We start from the raw sequence: 17844 nt of genomic DNA on the forward strand, positions 1-17844 counted from the left end.
AGATGCTGTAAACATACAAATGTTATTGTGTATTTACTCATGAATGCCTCCCAGCATCATTGTGCTAGACACAGTTGAATGCCTCAGGCAGGTGGCAAGCCAATGACTGCAGCAAATCCTTGTTCTTTGGGCACCCAGATCGGAGCCACAAAGGAGCAGCAGGTTGGATGTTGCACTGCCGTGGTTCCACCCGAGCTCTGCTCAACAAAGGCATCGGTACTGGCTGCTGCAGAACACTGTGGGGACAACAAAAGCTGGGCTTTGGCTGCTTTGTATGATTGGGAATTAAATTATTTTTGAAAATCATGTAGATATATCCTACCACTTTGTTAAGCAAACAAACCCAAAAGCTTACCCTAAGTTGTCCATGAAGTGGATCATCAGGAATCTCTCTGACTGTACTGTTTGCTTTTTCTTGTATTTTTAATTCTTGTTACGTGTAAAGAGACACAGAAACTGTCGAACTTGATCAGACTCAAGTTCAGTCCTGTAGTGAGCATCAGATACCTCAGAAGAAGTTGCGAAAATGCCTGTCAGGGAGCTGCTATGGTGCAACTTTTACATCCATCAAACGTGGCTTACGTCTCTTGAGCTTGAAGACTTTCATCCTTCTAAAAGATCAATCTTTTTTAAGCTTACATTTGACTCGGTCATACTCCCTGTTGTAGCATTAGTCTGTGGTTTTCCCTAGAAACCTTATTATATTCTTTTCCCTCAGACATAAACGTATAGATACCAATTGCCCAGGCTAGCTATGCCAGAAGAATAATTTTGTTTGCTCGATTTTGAATTAGGCCCTTTTTTGATCTGTTTGGGTGTTTCCTGGTATTTATATTATATAACCCTACATTATATAAAGGGATTTCATATTATCCCTTTAGTCTACAATGCAGTATATGTTTTCATTGCCTCTCTCGAGGCACCTAGAGAACTTTGAAAAATATACACTACAAAACACAGCTTTTTTTTGGAAGAAACAGTTTTTCAGAGCATTATTTGACCTATACAGGTTGGTGGTTTTGGCTAGTGTGGATGTTTCTGAGAGGCTGAGTTAATCTCCTAGCAAACACATTTGAAAAACAATGGTGCTTTATTCAAACACTGAAAAATAAGCCTGAAAATAGAGGAAAATGGTTGAATGTTGCCTTTTATTCCCTGGGTTGTCTACAGGTGTGAGAATACCCTGGTAGCTCTGGGAGCAGAATGGCACGCGCTCTGCTCTGATGACTTGAACCCTGAGATGTCGTGCTAACAGCATCAGTCCTAGCTGTTTGGTCTTTGTCTTCCTTAAATCTAGGGTTTGGGGGCAGGACCTGACTGGGGATTTGAGGAGAATCAGGCCTGTAAGTTTCAGAACAAGATTACCAGACCTGCGATGAGTGCATTTATGAATATTTATGTGGAATTTAGGATTCAGAGCGAGTGTTGAGTGCAATCTGCTGCACATTTTAATCAGGAAAAAAAACTCAGACCTCTCTTCCTTTCCCTGACATACCTTGAAAAGATTCACAACTCTCAGTTTTTAAACACTCTTGCCAAAACAAGAACATCCATAACAAGTTTCAGTCACAAAATGCGACTTCGTCACTAAGGTTAAGTGTTTAAACACACTTAGGACTGTACTGGCCAGCCCCTGACATTGGTGATTCTGTGAAATGTTCACGAAGAAAGCCAAACACCAGGTCTTTGTGTTTGTTATAAGAGAGCATTTTTTCATCTAACTGTAGAATAAATATTTTAGTTTTCTGTCTATATATAGCAGCTTTAACCAAAAGACTTTAGCCATTTCTGAAGTTAGCATTACAGCTATACCTGGCAGCACTTCAAGGTGGAAAAGCTTCATCAACCCAATTTTATCAGCACAACTGCCTGGAAAGGCTGCGTTGCATGCTCTGGGATCCTTCACAAGGATGGCTGAAAAAGGAAATAGTTTTTCCTGCTGTTGGTCTCCTCTCATTATTGATAAGGCCCATTTTCAGAGTAAGGAAAGATGGAAGTGTCTGTGTTTCTTCTACTCTTTTCTAACAAAGTCCACAGCACACGTTAAGGTGCACCCAAATTTATGGCAGCTTAACCTTCATGCTGCATGCTCTGCCATGGATCTGCAGTCCCTCTGCTCGGATCTGCTGCAGATCTTCTCCTTGCTTGCTTGCGTCCTCTACATTCTTGCAACAGATTATGGATCTTACTGGCTGGGGAGAAGGGGAGGTAGGTACACTGCCTGCTTTGCCTTTTTCCACTGCCTTCCTTAATATTGTCTGGTACTGCCAGGTGCAAACGTGTCCGTGTGATTAGCCAGCCTTGCCAGCTTTGATCTGGGTTGCACCTATCTTGCTCAGGACCTGGCTTTTTGCAAGCAGTACTCCCAGACACCCAGTCATCCCCCAGCCTCTGACTATTTTCAGGCGGTGGTGACAAAGCAGAATCTAATTTAGCTACAAAAATTCCGAAGGTTTCCGAAGAGCGAACGTACTGTCATAAGCTCTTCGGCAGGCAAAGAGCCATGGGGAGCCTCCTGTGGAAATGGGATTTCCCTCCGTTCACATTTCTGAGGATGTGGAAATGGATGGCACTAAATCCTGGGTTATAATTTAGACAGTGAGAAGATTGCAGACTGATTCCATAAGTAGAAAAATCCCTTAAGTAAACACATAATGTCTATAATCCTGTCAGTCAGAAGATTAGAGAGGCAGTCAGATACTAACTTACATAAATGGCTTAGCAGCGAAGATTGTGCTAATAGAGGTAAGAAACACACTGTGCTGAAGGCCAGGGAAATGGGGGAACTCTCAGGAATGGTGTCTCCTGTGTGAGCAGACGTTGTAACAAAATGTTCTGAGCTAAACACGACTCTCCTAGCGCAATATTTGAGATAACTGGCGTTATGTAGATGGGTGGCTGGAAGCAGCCCGCTGTGCTCAGCTTTCATTCATATATTTGGGTAACATATGCAGCCTTTAAGGCCCCAGCTTCGGAGTGGGACTTGTTCCTACAGTTCCCAGTGGTGTGAATATCGCACTGACGTAGCTGAGGAGCGAAGCGTTGTGGGGTAGCGGCACTTCAGCTGCCATTTTAAGGATTCAGTGCTATCAAACACAGCCTTGGGAGCAGGCTTTCCTGATCACTTTTGCTATGTGTGTACATATGTTCCTTGTTGCTGTGGTGAGTGCTTGGAAAGCCCTACGTTGCCAAAGTTAGTTTTTATCATTTTTTTTCCCCCCTCCAGGTAGAAAGAGCAGCTGTCCCCAAAGGCCAGAAAGCAGTATCACCAAAGCATCGACAGCTCTTCCCTCGTCTCCTCCTGGGCTACGTGCTGCATACAACAGACCAGGACCAACCTGCAGTAGGTAGCTCTTCTGGTTGGGAAATCTAGATGTTTATGATAAATCTTAATGTACACATAATGGTCTAAAAGGTGCACAAAAACTTGCCAAAGGTAACTTCGGGTCCATTTTCAAGTTCTAGCTTCAATAATAGCAATATTTGCAGCCTGAAGCCAAGTGAAGGCCCAGGAGAATGTATCAGTAGAGAATCCTCTGAGCAAAGCAGGAAAGAACCAAGATGAAGATTTTGAAAAAAAACACAAACAAACCATTTCCCTAATGTGGTCTCTAAAGCCCATTCAAAGTGGGTAGCAAAGGTGGCTTTCAGACAAACTACTGCAATTCAATTAGACTGACCTAATTTTTACTCTTGCTCTCTCTGCTGCTGATTTCCACACCGATACCATTTAGCTTTAAGACCACATTGTGGCCTGGGTGAGATTTGGGTTACAGCACCACTGACTGCAGGAGTTTAAATACAGGAGCTGTTGTCAGAATGGGTATTTTGTGTGCATGCTTCTCTGAGCTAAGAAAACTGAAGGAAAACCGTTTTGGTTTGGGCAGATAAAACTCCTTTTAAAGGAAAGTAAATGCTGTTGTAGCCCAGAGTAAATGCTACTGGCTTTGATTTATGCAATTTGTTTACTTTTCCTAATTAAAAGTGGAGGCTATAGGCCAATTCTTATATATTTTACATCATTATCTCTGTGCTGACTGCTCATGATGACACACAAAATGGCACACAAGTCTCACTAAACACCTATCCACTTAGTTGTGTGCATCACATCCCACAGTTAGCAGAATTACTTATGCATTTAAAGCAGTTTTATCTAGAAATAGAAATTCTTACTGGGCATTTCTTCAGCAGCATCTGTTTTCTTTATTTAACTTAATTAAAAGCTGCTTTAAAATGCATTGACGACATCAACATTTGGATAAGATTATGGAGTGATGGTTCTGGGTTCCAAGCCTTTGAAATATAGAAAAGTTCTTTTCGGAGCATGAAATTACTTTTTCTTGCCACCTATTCCTTAATTTAAAGTTAATCCTATGAGAATGATAGTCCAAGCGTCTATTTAAGACTGAAGCCTTGTTTGCCCACAGAAATGGCACTGTTGTGAAGCAAGAGAAAACTAATCAACGTAAACCAATTTTAAATCAGTGCATCATTCTTATGTACAAAATTGCTTCAGTTCAACTCTGCCAGTGCAACGCCCTGCTTTCATTAGAGCAGCGTGTGTAGTATGCTGTACTCTTTCCGTGAGCAGCTCCGAGCAGCGGGTTTGCAGCTGAAGCAGTGCCACTGCAGCACCTCACCCAGGCTGGATGCTCGCCTCTACTCTGCTGGGACACCCACGGTGCCCAGGTGCCAGGCCAGGTTTGCCAGGTGTTGGCATTTCATTGCAATCTTCACATGCAGGATTGAGACAAAAGTGTTAGCTTTAAGTGATGAGAGGAATCCTCTTTTTTATTGCAGTCTTTGATTATATTGTCAATAAAGAAGGCCTCAAATTTAGACATTTATTTTTCTGTTGTAGGCTTAACTTGACTGAACTGGCATGATTTGTATGTATTCCTGGGATTGTAAGGAGACAATGTGAAGGTTAGCCAGTGGTCCTTTTGATTTTACACTGACTAATGCTATGTAACACATCTTGGATCAATTTGACTTAAGTTTTGGGGTTGCTGAGGATGGTTAATGTTTAGCAGAGGCTTGCATTTTCTGTGAGGTACGGCCATTACTGAAGGTACTCTCATCAGGTAAGACTGATACCAGTCCTTCAGTCATGTGATCTTTTTCTCGCAATGGATGGCTCTCTGGATTTTACAACACTCACATTTTTAATGTTAAAAACAGTTAAAATTAAAATCCTGAGCCTCGGTAACACATCCAAAAGCCAATACTGACAGTCTTTCTTTTACAAATCACCTTTAATATAGGGTCTAAGTAATTTGCATGAACTAATATGAATATTATCCCCAATAATAAGAACTTCTTTCCCCTCAACTGCTCAGGTTTCTGCAGGTCCTACTGGTAGGAATGTCTGTATGGCCTAGGGATGCTGTAGGGGCATGCAGAGGGCTGTGTGGTCCCTTACTTTTCCTGTTCTTTGTCAGTCTGCAGGCTGATTGCCAAAGACCTGAGCTTCTGTCCTGGTTTGGATCAGTGTCCTGGTAAGAAGAGATGGTGAAGTGACAGGAAAGGGCTTGAGTTTCTGATGGAGACGCAGATAGTCAGCCAGATTCTATCAAATCCTGCCTTGTTCATGTCAGAAAGGCACTAGAACTCATTTCAGCTAAGATAGACTGGCAAATCTGCATAAAAATGTAGTTGTTGCTTTCTTAACCCTCCTGCTATCTGATAGAGTTTCAGTCTACACAGCTCACTGTGGTGAGGTGTGGAAGGTGTCTGAAGAAATAAGATATTTGTGTCCTTTACAGGCTTTTTCACACTACGTTATCTACGTTATTACCTCTTGAAAACCTTTAAATGTATTAAGCTTATATTTTTTATTTCCTCTGTAGCAAAGCTTTCTCTCGGTGAAAGTCATGTATGAGTGACTTGTGGTGTAACTTCCCATCACAGCTAAATTGCTGTGATGCTGAACTGCTGCCAAGAGACAGCCCTACTCCTACCAATTTCTTTGAGCTGTTCTGTATGTGTGAAAAAAGAAAAAACTATATATTTAAAATTCATGATGGACAGAAGTGCCCTCTGGGAAAAACAACAGAACAAAACAAAAAAACACAGGACAATCTGCTGTGGCTCAAGCTTCTTCTGAGCTCACAAGGTGAGAAGAGCCTGTGGACCAGAGGCCTCAAAACCACTGAAACCATTGCACCATCCTAAGAAGTGGGAGAGGGTGCCCAAATGCTGTCCCCTTGGACATCAGCTCTGGCCTCTGATAGCCACCAGCAACTGTGGAGAGGTTTTCCCTGAGAGGTGAGAGGACACAGAGGCAGCACTCCACTGATTTCCTCCTTCCTTCCTCAAACAAGAACTCTCCCTTTTCAGGTGGCAAATAATACTGAGAAAACAACAAGGGAGTTTGCGAAACAAGTCCACTGTTTAATGTGCAATGCCTACACTCTTGTGACATTGAGTGAAAATGCCAGCCCTGCTACAGAGAGGGGGGGAGTGGAAACCTGTCGTAGCTATTGCCTCCAGAAAGGAGTAGATTGTGTGTAATGTTGTACCAAATAAGCAAAGCTTGGTTAGTGTGTACTACTTTGAAAGATCCCTGATATTATATATCTATATATGCATAATATATATTTTTTGCTTTTTCATATAGTAGAAAGTTTTACAGACATGAAAGGAGTGTGGAAGCTTGGAAATTCAGGCTTCGGGAAAAGATGTCTCCATGGGCAAAGTCTAAGGAGAAGGAAACAGGTGGCAAACATTAATATTAGGGTAATTAGCTGTGTGGGTCAGGTGGAGCAATGCTTAGGGAGGACAGCTTTGCGGCTAAGAGGCCTGACTGACACCTGGCAGCCCCCTCGTGGCCCTGCTGTGGGCACCCTGGCCCCAGGTGGGCTTCAAGAGCATGGTTCTGGCCCCCAGCTCAGGCAGCAACCAGCTGCCACCCTACTGTGCTGTTTGGGTTATCTTAGTGCCTGTTGTGTGCTAGGTCTTGCCCCACAAAATTGGTGTTGCTGCTAAAAGTCCTGTTACTGAATGTGATGGTGGCTTGCAGGTGGCAGATAGCCTGTTGTCTGAGCAAGGCAGCTTGATGGTCCGAGGCAACTTGAGGTTCATGAGCCTGGGTTTTCCTTGGCCTCGAAGAGCCCCTGCTGCTGGAGGAGCTTTGGCCCCCCTCAGGAACACGGCAGGCATCAGACCCCACTGCTGCCAAGGCAGCGGCCCCCACACCTTGTGGGGTAACCTCCTGAGGTCACCCATCCCCTGAGATTTCAGATGCCTGTTGTATCTGCTTCCTAAATCTAAAGGGATTAAAACTCAGAGTTTTTGCTTCTCAGGGGTATCCTTCACTAATACACAGAATGGGGTCAGGCTGTTCAGTCTTGCTGTCCCAGCAGCAGCAAATGCCAGAAGTCTGGATCTAGTCTGGTGCCTGAAACTTTCTATTTAATCTGGCAATATTGAAATAGGGTATGTCGTACTGGTGACATCGTGACACAACACAGCCTTCATCACCTCCGGGGCCTTAGGTGCTGCTGTACCACAACCAAGGAAATACTGTAAAAAAATGAAGGCAACTCTCTTGTTCTTTATGAATTGATCTATGAATTACCTGCAGCCCTGTTAAAAGGGGAAATCCTGCATGGCAGCTGCGTGACAAGCTCCTGGAGGAGAGGGGCAAGGCCTTGAGGTGGGAGCTGGGTGATTGCGCCCTGCCACTGGGGAACACCTCCCTTGTCTCTCTTGAATCTCGCCTGAATGCTTCAAAAAAGGGCATTCGTGGAAAGCTTTGTGGCAATCAATTGTGATCTTTGCTTCCACTAAAAGGTCTTCAGGCCTCCTGGGAAGCAAAAGAAAGGCCTGGAGAAAGAAGAAAAGTGAAGGCCAGGCTCTGCTTCAGGCATACCTTTGTTAGCAGGCATTTCATAAGTGCTCATTGAGTCAAGTGTTAAGTCTTGATTGTGTCATTTACTGTTGGACTAGAAACACTGCCTTTCTTACTGGGGGGAAAGTGTACAGACTTGGTGAAGAGATTTTCTCGAATCAGGCTTTTCCAGGCTTTATGGTGCTCTAGCCTTTATTTTCTACATGGGTATGTTATTTTTTTTTTCCATGGGAGGAAAGTAGCAAAAGATTTCTGCGTGGGAAGGTGGCATGAGAGGAGGGTGAAGATAGCTCTGCAAACAGGCTTCTTTCAAATACCACCCTAGAGAGACACTGCAGGTTTTTGGAGACTGGGCTCCATGTGGTAGGTGGGAAGGGATTTCTGTGCTATTGATTAATTCCAAATTGTGTGGGATTTTCTTGGCTTAAATGAATGGGGGCTTTGCCAATTTAAGCTTAGTTTTCCTTCTGTCAAAAGAGCTACGAGAGCTATGTGATGAGGAAGTTTTGAGGACAGAGGGCTCCTGAGTCTGCAAGGCCTGATGGAGTTAATCTTTCCATTTGCCTAGGAAAGGGAGCCCAGCTTTTTCTGGGCGGTAGTATATTTACTCATTGCAGTTTCTGTTGCAAAGTTTCCAGCAGCCTTATTCAAGAAACCCTGTATATCTCCTGGAGCACAAAAGGCTTTTTTATATCTTCAGATATTATGCTCCTTACCGGGGATGCCATGGAAATGAGGAAAACCAAAACAACCAGCATAAGGTACAAATCCCGCACCTTAACAATAAAGCCTCGCACAGAATGAGAAACAGAAGGCCAAACCTAGAAAACAGGTGGCTCTTGATGGTCTCAGACCTTGGATTTGAGATTTTGTGCCAGTGTATAGGTGAGCTATTGAGCTGCACTAACACCGTGCTGTACAGGGAGCTCTGTGGACAGAAGAATATTGCAAGCTGCAGGAATGTGAGATAAAGTAAAACTGAACAGGCCAGAATCAATCTGTTTCACTGAACAAAGAAATCTCAGTCTATGATTAACTTTATTTCAAGTCAAGAGTAGAGCAGATCCAGGCTCTTTCATGGCACGATAGCGAACAATACAAGCCCTGTAGCAGGGAGAGCATACCACGACTGGATTATCTGCGCTAAACATACTTTAGAGAAGTTCCGTCAGGTTTACTTTGTCCTGACAAGCGCTCATTTAATGCAGTCGTTACAGCAGTGCAAACCACAGATTTGCAATCAGCCATGCTTGGGGGGCTCATCTCAGATGCTGGCCCCATGAAACAGTTTTCGTTAGCAAATTTATCTTTTTATATCAAGCTGCAACAATATGTAAAATAGAAAAGAATTTTCTAAGATTAGAAGAATCAATGATTTATGGACTCCAACACTGTGATACAAAGACAATTTAACGTGTTTGGCAGCTTAACAGGTTTGGGAGAAAAACATGAAACTTGCATTCCTTGCAAGGCAAGCAGAAATTATAGGGCAAAGAGTTTATGTTGCTTTCATTGTTTCAAAGGAAAATTAATTTAGATAGAGGAAAAAAAAAAAAAAAAAAGGCATTTGGTATGCCTGGCAGACTGGAAAATCTTTTGGGAAGATTACAGTTACAACTGGATCTTCAAAGTGGAATATAAACAGAAAGAAAGGATACTGAAGCCCGTTTATAAACAGCTTGAGTTTGCAAGAGTTACATCTTTGGTTTGTTACTGCCAGTCTAAAGTGAATCTTACACAGAGGACTAGGTATGGTCCACAAAATGTGTGCTGTAAATTTATTACTCAGCCAAGTATATTTTTTCTTGGCCAAACTGAAAGAGAGCACCATGAATTAACATGGTGCTATTGCCCAAAGACAGCCTAGAGGGTCTGAGAATCAGAAGGCACGGGGCTAAGGCATGTACGGAAGGATGGAGTGGGAAAATAAATGTAAAGACTGGAGAACAATGCACTTGGTACAGGTGAGGGTTTGAAAGATTGGTTTTAAGATGGGCAAAGACAACAACTTGTTGTCCTGTATAAAAGCACTGGTTATATCGATCACTTTGATGATTTCTTGTCCTTGTTGGTGTTTAATTGAATCAAAAGATGAAGTGCAGCTAAGTAATACAGCTTGCACTGGGACACCTGGAGAAGACCCTTTCCTCTGAAGAATTTGATATGTTGTGGGTGCAGAGATGACATACTCAGTGGGCAAAGAGGTAGCATTGATAGTTATGTCAGATATTGGTGGTCCACAGTTCAGATGACTGTCAGTACTAGCATGTAGCAGTACCAGACATTTAGTGATATTTCAGTGAGTGGTAAGGCTCTGCTGTGCCTGGCTTAAGCAGTTTTTTCTGAGATTATTTTGCAGCCTTCATTGCGTATACCTGTTCAGTTCTGGATATGCTTGAGGATCAAATATATAGAATAATAATAGGAATAATTTGGAAACAGTCACAAATAAATCACCACATAAATCAATTTCTTTGTCAGGACAATACCTGTGTCAGACAGCTTTCAGTTCTAACATAGCCTTGAATATACATAGCCTCATGCACCCATTGACTCTTTTATTTTTTTTTTTTAATTTTTAATTTTTTTTTATTTTGTCCTTTTCCCCCTGTTCCATTCCTCAGGATGCTCCCGCTACATGGTCCTGCTTCTATCTAATAAGTGTGGGAAACATGGGAAATGATATTTTTTACCTCATTGTTCATGAACATTTCACATGAAGAATGGTGGGCAGAGAGCAAAAAAGCAGAGGATTGTTTGGGCCATGGTTACAAAGCACTGTGAAAATGGGTAACAAACCTTATAAAACAGAAAGATACAGAATACACTAAAACTGCTTAAAGCCACACTCAGAAATCTTCAAGAAAAGACTCTGATACAATACCTTAATAAAGACCCTTTCATGTGATGTGACTTTTTCTCTTACGTGAGTTCTTTGCGACTCAAAGGGTTTTTCTTTTCTTTTAAATACAGCACTTAGATTAATGTGCAAAGCATAGAGATAATTTAATCTAGAACTGTTTAGAGCGCCTGTGAACTTTTCCATTTGGTTATTTTAAGCCAATTTCCTTAGCAGACATTGAGTGATGATGGGTGGCTAAGGGAATGGTTTGGCACAATGATTTTGTGAACAAGAGTGATGTGTTTTTATGTTGTGATTACAATAATTATTTCTCAGCAGAAGGCAGGTCCAAGGCATTAACCACTGCATTAAAAAGACCCCAAAATGGAAAGATATGGTAACGGTGAGGTAGCAGTGAAATACAGATGCATTTCTGCAGTATTATTGCTTATCTTGGTTGCATTTGCAACCTTTTTCAGTTTCACTGTAGAACAATACTTGAAAGTTATAGGAAGGTATTCATTCCTCTGAAAGACTTGGGAAAGACTTGGGGTTGTCTGGAATCAGACCAGCTGAGTAATCCTTTTTTTTTTTTTTTCCCCCTTTAATCCTGTGCAAAAGAATGGGTTGTATCCACCAAAATTATCAATGGAAATTGCACAATTAAGTCTGATTTGTAGGACTCTGCCTTTGCAGCTTACGCCACGGCTATAAACGTTGCGTCTCAGGTAGCTCCATCGTAAGGCAAACCTCTGCTACCTGTGGGTAAGAACCTCATTTACTGGCCTGTCTGACGTGCTTCCTTGTGCCAGGAGAGTTACAGACAGTGGGCTGGGACTTTAAAGGGTTTCTCTCTAGAGGCAGATTTGCCTCTTAAAGCATTCAGGAGATTTGGATACAAATTCTGCCTCCTGTACAGAGCTTGGGGCTGATTTAGCTCCTTGCTTCTCAAACCTGGTCTTCCCCCATACAGAAGGTGGATATCAGTGTGGGTTCTGAGCTAAACAGACTCACTGTCTCCCTCCAGGAGGCAATCCAGCCACATTGTTTTCAGTGGTGCCACAGTAAAGCTTTTTTGTGGAAGGATGGCCGAGAAATGAAACAAAACTATTGCTGTAGTCTGATGAATGCGTGATGCTGGTATTGGCCATGAAGGCATGCAGCTTTCCTTCCCCTAGCTCAAGCTCTTTGTCTTTGCTCTGTCTCCTTAAGAGGTCTTTGGGCTTTTTGATCATCTGTGCATCAGCAAGTCTGTCTGTTTGTACTCTACATAAACATAGAATGGATGGAAACATTTTTATGGAAGGTAATGAATTGGATAATTGCAGTGAGCATTAGTTTTTAATGTATATTGGTAAATATGGAGTAGCCTTGTAGCAATCTGAGCGTATTCATCCAATGCAATGGAAAATATTCTCAAGTGATTTCAATTTAAAAAGAGATGTTAAGGATGGAAATGGGACATTGTACATGGTTGTAACATCTCAGGCCCCTGGAGGCCTTCAGTTTAGGGCTGATGACTGTAGCTTCTGTTTCATTTACATTGCAAATGAAATCTTACGGTATTTTTCTTCTTTATGCACGTTTGCCTGTGAAACGGTGCCTGGCAGTTGAGTCTGTATCTTTGCTGCACAGACGCAGCCCGCTCACTGCTAATGTTCAGCGGAGACACGCACGCATTCAGGCAACAGCAACGCAGGGCTCCTATCAAGCCATGCAACATCTGCTGAATTCACATGGGGAAAGGGAACATGAAAACAAATACACAAAGGGCACAGCCACTGAGATGGTAAATATTGTTTTTTCCACACCACACCCAAACCAAAAATAGAGATGGAAAGGACCTTAACAAAGCTTTATTCATGTAAGTGGAAGATGACAGAACTGCCTTTTTTCTTTTTCCTTTTTTTTTTTCTTTTTTTTTTTTTCCACTGAGCTCTACACAGTGAGCAAGACCATCAGCTTACTACAACAACCTGACACCGTCCAAGCCTTATGCCTGTTTTACTCTGAGTAGGTCAGAAGAGTACTTTTACTATGAGTAGATCAGAGGAATAGCTCCTTGGAAATAAGCCATGTTAAAATCACCCAAATCAGATTGCTATCAGGCTTGTGTGCTGTAAAAAAAGTAAGAGCTGCTAACACTTAGCAGCTCAGGCAGAGGAAGAAACTGCAGATAGCTTGGTTCCAGAGCTGGGATGTGTCCTGGTGCGAGCAGGGGCATGGAGGGAGAGATGGGGAAGCCGGTGGGCTGTTGTCAAGTTGTGTCAGGGCACAGGCCCTGCTTTCTGCATCCCCAGCTGCTGCACAGAGCTCGGCTGCTTAGTAAGGTAGATAATGCCGGACACTCCCAAACCTAACGCTGATCAAACAGAGTTGCCAAGTGGCTGCAGGATGAAGGGGGAAGGGAATGCCATAAATACAGCTCAGGCAGTAAATGCAACCACTGCAACAAATACAGGGAGAGGATGAACTTTCAGAGGAGGAGGGGACCCACAGCCTGGTAAGTCCCTGGGCTCCATGCAGCTCATTTGGGACACTCCTGCCTTAAGTCAGCCTCTGGAGCCTCCACATCAGAGTGCATGGGCATTAATCGCCTGTGGGCATTAATGCCAACCTGCCTGGGCAAAGTGCCTTCGCACCCAGGCGCAGTGGGCTGTGTATTTTCCTCCTGGCCTGTGTGTGAGGATTTGACACTGCTCCCACTGGAGCCGGTTTGATGAGGTCCCAGGGTGGACTCCAGGCTGAAAGGTTTTTCAGTCGTTTTGTGGGTGTGTTTCCTATTTCACTAGGGGTACTCTCCTCCTGTGACTCTGCTCTTGCAGAAAAGCAGATTGCCTGCTACAGCAAGGCACTGGAGCTTGTTTACATAAAATCAGGAGATTAACTGCTCTTTAATAGCAACACACATCTTTCTTTAATAGTTGGGGAATGATTCAAAGTGGAGCCAGGCCCATTTGGTAACGCCAAAAAAAGTAAGCTGCAGGGAGAAGGCTTATTCCTTTCTCCCAAACGGAAAAGTAACTTATGTGAATTAATAATAGAATATTTGACCACAAATACTTTTCTAACCAGAAAGCATCTGTGGCTTTGCAGCAAACATCTGTGGTTAAAGTGAAGAATTGGAAGTTAAATAAACTTGTATAGAAACTGCAGACAAAAATGTCACACACAAAAGAAAACGTAGGTCTTTTTTCCCCCCCTGCTTCCTGCTGTAACTGATTAAATGTTTAGTTTCCAAACAATGTATTCAGCTCTTAATAAAATTTTAAAGTTCCTCCATATGTCCAAGTGAAAGTGACTCAGAGGGGAGCTCAAGGAAAATTGCTGTGTTGTTCCCTCTTTGCAATAATCCCTTTTGACCTTGCTACCATAACTCATGTATTTTGTCCATTTTGATATCAAACTTTTAATAGGTAAAACTACATCATGTTTCATACCTATTCTCCATAGCAATACATCCTGTCTGCTGGCACTCTTCTTCTATAGCTCAGCAAAACCCTACCTTTTCCATGCATCAGTGCTTGCACGTGAAGCCAGCACACTCGGGTGCTAGCTCAGGTGTGAGGAGGCCAGGAGCTGGGACCTGGCCTCCCTGTGATGCGTCACAGCATTGCACACCCACTGAAAACCAGATGTTTCACTGTTTCATTTCAAATGGACCCCCCATGGGATTACCAGAACAACCAACCTCTGCTAAAACAAAAAAGCCACCAGCATATTTTCTCTCATGAAAGGAAGGAGGCCCAGAGATCGCGCACATTTTCCTGCTCTTAACTTTTTTTGGTGGACGTCTCAGTCACACTCTGCTGTAAGGTGACTATATGTAATCCTCAGCTGAACAGGTTTTGGAGGAGGAATTGTAAGTTTGAAGCAAATATTTATTAACTGACTGAATCTCATCACATGTCAGTGTGTTGCGTGTGTCAAGTCCCATCCCCACCAAGTCATCCGTGAAACAGTGGCAGTGCAAGACAAACAATGCCAAGGCCGTGTCTGACTGGATACTGTGCAGACACAGAATAAGGCCACCCCTTCCCAAAAAACATGAAGGGAGGCTTTCCTACGGTGGTACGATAGGATGGAGCCAGGGGAGGCCCTGGCCTCCTGTGTGGGCCCTGCCTGCTCCAAGCCCCCCTGCTCTTTGTTTCTCCACAGTGGGAAGGAAAGGATTGCACCCTGGCCTGTATGAGGCACCTTGGCTTTCATTTAGTTAAAGCCTTAGAGCAAATACTTGCTGTAAGTATTTCCTTCAGATCTGATAAAAACAACTGTGTGGTTAGAGAAGGGCCTCAGCACTCAGAAATGTTTACCTTGCTTGCTGACCACTTTCTAGCAGGTTTTCTGAGGAAGCTACAGTTCCCTTCACTTGCAAGTTTTGCTCTGTCTTCCCACCTGCCTAGAGCTGTGATAAAATCAGGTTGAAGATTTCCAGCATGAACCTTAAATCTGGTACAAGTTTCCTGAGATTTGCAAGCGTTTGTGAAGAGGTGGGTTGGCTCTTGAGCAGTGCTTTGCTTAGCTTCGGTTTGAGGGGAAAGAGAAAACTATTCCAGAGTTCTGGAAGTGTTTTTGTTTTTCTGTTTGCTTGATTTCTCCCCGGGATCAAAGAGAAAAATTCTGTTGGGTTTCCGGTGATCTCAGTTTCCAATCATCTGTTTTTTCCTTGTGTATGAGAAGGAAGTCTTTGATTTGTGTGCCCTCACCGTGAAACAACACTACATTTGACTATGCTGATGTGACAAACCGAGATAATAGGTTGGATTATTTCACCAGAAATTAAATCAGTGCAGATTCCTGTAACGACTGTAAAATTTTTGCTATAAAGAACATCTGAACTGCTAGAGTGCTAGCAGCACACTCCTCACTTGTGTTCCTCTCCTCTAGGAAATGAGCAACTTCTCACCTCACTCGGAGTGTGTTTGCCCACAGAGTAACTTTAGCATTCCTTGTATCTCCCATCCTACAAAGACATGTTGTGCAATCAACCTTCAGCAGCTTTAACTCCGTAGCTACTAAGCTTTCCGTGACCCGCCCGATTTGTACAAACATTTGCTAAAAGAGACTAGTTGGGGCTGGCTGTTCCTCCCTTGGCAGGTGCAGCCTTCCTCGGCACTGAAAGCCTGTGTCACAGGGCAGCTGTTTGGGTGGGAGCTCGTGTCTTCCCCTTACTCCCTTTATATTTAAGTTTTGCTTAGCAAATATGAGTTACTGGATAGATTGTTAAAAACTAATTTATGCTCAGAGATCAGTTACAGTAAATATAGAATAGTTATGGTAAAACGTGGCTTCTTGCTACATTCACTATGGTGAACTCCTCTGCTGGGAGGTGAGCAGGTCCATTGGCTTGGTAAAAGATTTTCGATGTCTTGGGCTGGACAAACCAGGACAAAGTGGGGTCTTGGCCCTTCTTGATGTTAGACCTACTGTAGTTCAAGATGGGCACTCTGGAAGTGCCTGGCTATTTATTTCTTTAAGCACTAGTGATAAACTTGTTGGGGCTCAACCTTTCTTAAATGTATTGGAAGTACTGGTAATGATAAAGCAGAGAAAATTGACAGCTTATCAGAAGCAAAGTGCTGTAGGTATTGTTACTCTCCACTGCTTTTTGATATCCACTAGCATTACGTGGGAAGAGGAAAAAGAGATGGGTTTTATAGAATAAACTGAGGAAAAAGTACATTGCTTGCAATCACCACCCAACCATTGTAGGAGTAAAACAATAAACACCGCTTGCTCCTTTCATGCAGTGGGAATCCCTAGGGGGTGGAAACCTTCTGATGCACTCGAGATCTTTGAGTAAATATAGATTTTGTAGCTCTACAGAATGTAGTCTACAAGGAAAATCCTATAAAGGGATGAAAATGACGAGTTTGTAGAAACCCGCCTGAAAACAATTACAGTTTAGAGAAAAGCTGTGATGAGAAAAAGATCTTTGTGATACAAATTAATGCTGTACCCTGGAAAAATCCTTCAGCAAGAGTTACAAAAAATAAACTTCTGCAATTTTGCCAGCAGCTTTCAGTGAAACTTTATCACTTACTGTAAAAACAGCTATGCTTTAATACAATTTAAATTTTCAATTATTTGGGTTTTAACTGACTTGCTTCATACTCCCCCGTTTTGTAAATTTTTCTCCTTTTGTAGAGCACTGAAAAACCCTCCCCATCTGCCTTTCATTTGCTTTTGCAAGATTATTATTTTTTTTCTTTAAAATGCACCAAATTATAGGAGGAGAACTCAAAAATCATGAAAGTCCAGCGAGGAAGCCACATCCATTAAAATACGCTTTCATTGAAGGGACTGAAACAATGTGCAATTCATGGCATAAGTAAAGTCAGAAGAGCTCCAAATCCCTTTGATTCAGACATCAGACGCATTAACACCCCCTTCACCTCACATACTCTAATGCAGCTGTTTCAATAGCTGAGAAATCTTAAAGAAATATGACTTTTTCTGCAGTCACATCCTGTTTAAGAACGTTGTTTTGTTTGGATTTCTGCTGAGCCAACTGTGTTTCTGAGCATAAAAACGTTGCTGATTCTACAACAGGTGAAACAAGTGGGATCAGGTAATTTCCAGATAAAAGTATTAGATTATTCTGAAAGCTGAGAAAGAAAGAGAGTACAAGACATGCCCTGGAAACATTTTCTCTCGAAAGCACAGTGCTGTAAGTTTAAAGGAACGAGAACTTTTCCTACCTGTAGCTTCTGTGCTGATCAGGAAGTGTAGCTTTTTTCTGATTGCAATCTTCCATGGCTTAGCGTGGCTTCTGCATTTGAATGTTAAATATGTAAGAATGCCTTGTTTAGCTTGGGAGTTCGCATGACCTCTTAATGAGACACTGTAGTTAGTGTCATTGGGTATTAGGGCGTCATGTGACTGCAGATGAAAATAAAATCCTTTAAAGTTTGCATTTAATACTTCCTAGAATCTGTAACCCTTTACCTGCAAGCTGGATAAAAACCTGACAGACCTCGCTGCTTTGTGGCCAGGGTTAGAAGGAGGACAGGAGAGAGAACACGTGCCAAGCAGTTCCCTTCCTCTGGGACACCCGCTTACGACCACAACAAAGTCCAAGGCTGACAGTACATTAATGCTGTCATTTGCATATTCTTCAAATTAAATCTCCCCATGTCACAAGCGGTGC

General features: G+C 42.7%; 1 protein-coding gene across 2 annotated transcripts in view; it reads right to left on the minus strand.

The window, feature by feature from the left end:
• PGCKA1 (PDCD10 and GCKIII kinases associated 1) overlaps positions 1-17844 on the minus strand; it is a 41491-nt gene extending 23647 nt beyond the window's left edge. For both annotated transcript variants that reach the window (XM_027457256.3, XM_027457255.3), the window contains exon 1: positions 17396-17844. The gene's annotated coding sequence lies outside the window, so the exon portion shown is untranslated. The remainder of the gene's footprint in view (positions 1-17395) is intronic.

This window comes from Anas platyrhynchos, chromosome 4 (genome assembly GCF_047663525.1).
Source record: "Anas platyrhynchos isolate ZD024472 breed Pekin duck chromosome 4, IASCAAS_PekinDuck_T2T, whole genome shotgun sequence".
Classification (NCBI taxonomy): domain Eukaryota; kingdom Metazoa; phylum Chordata; class Aves; order Anseriformes; family Anatidae; genus Anas; species Anas platyrhynchos.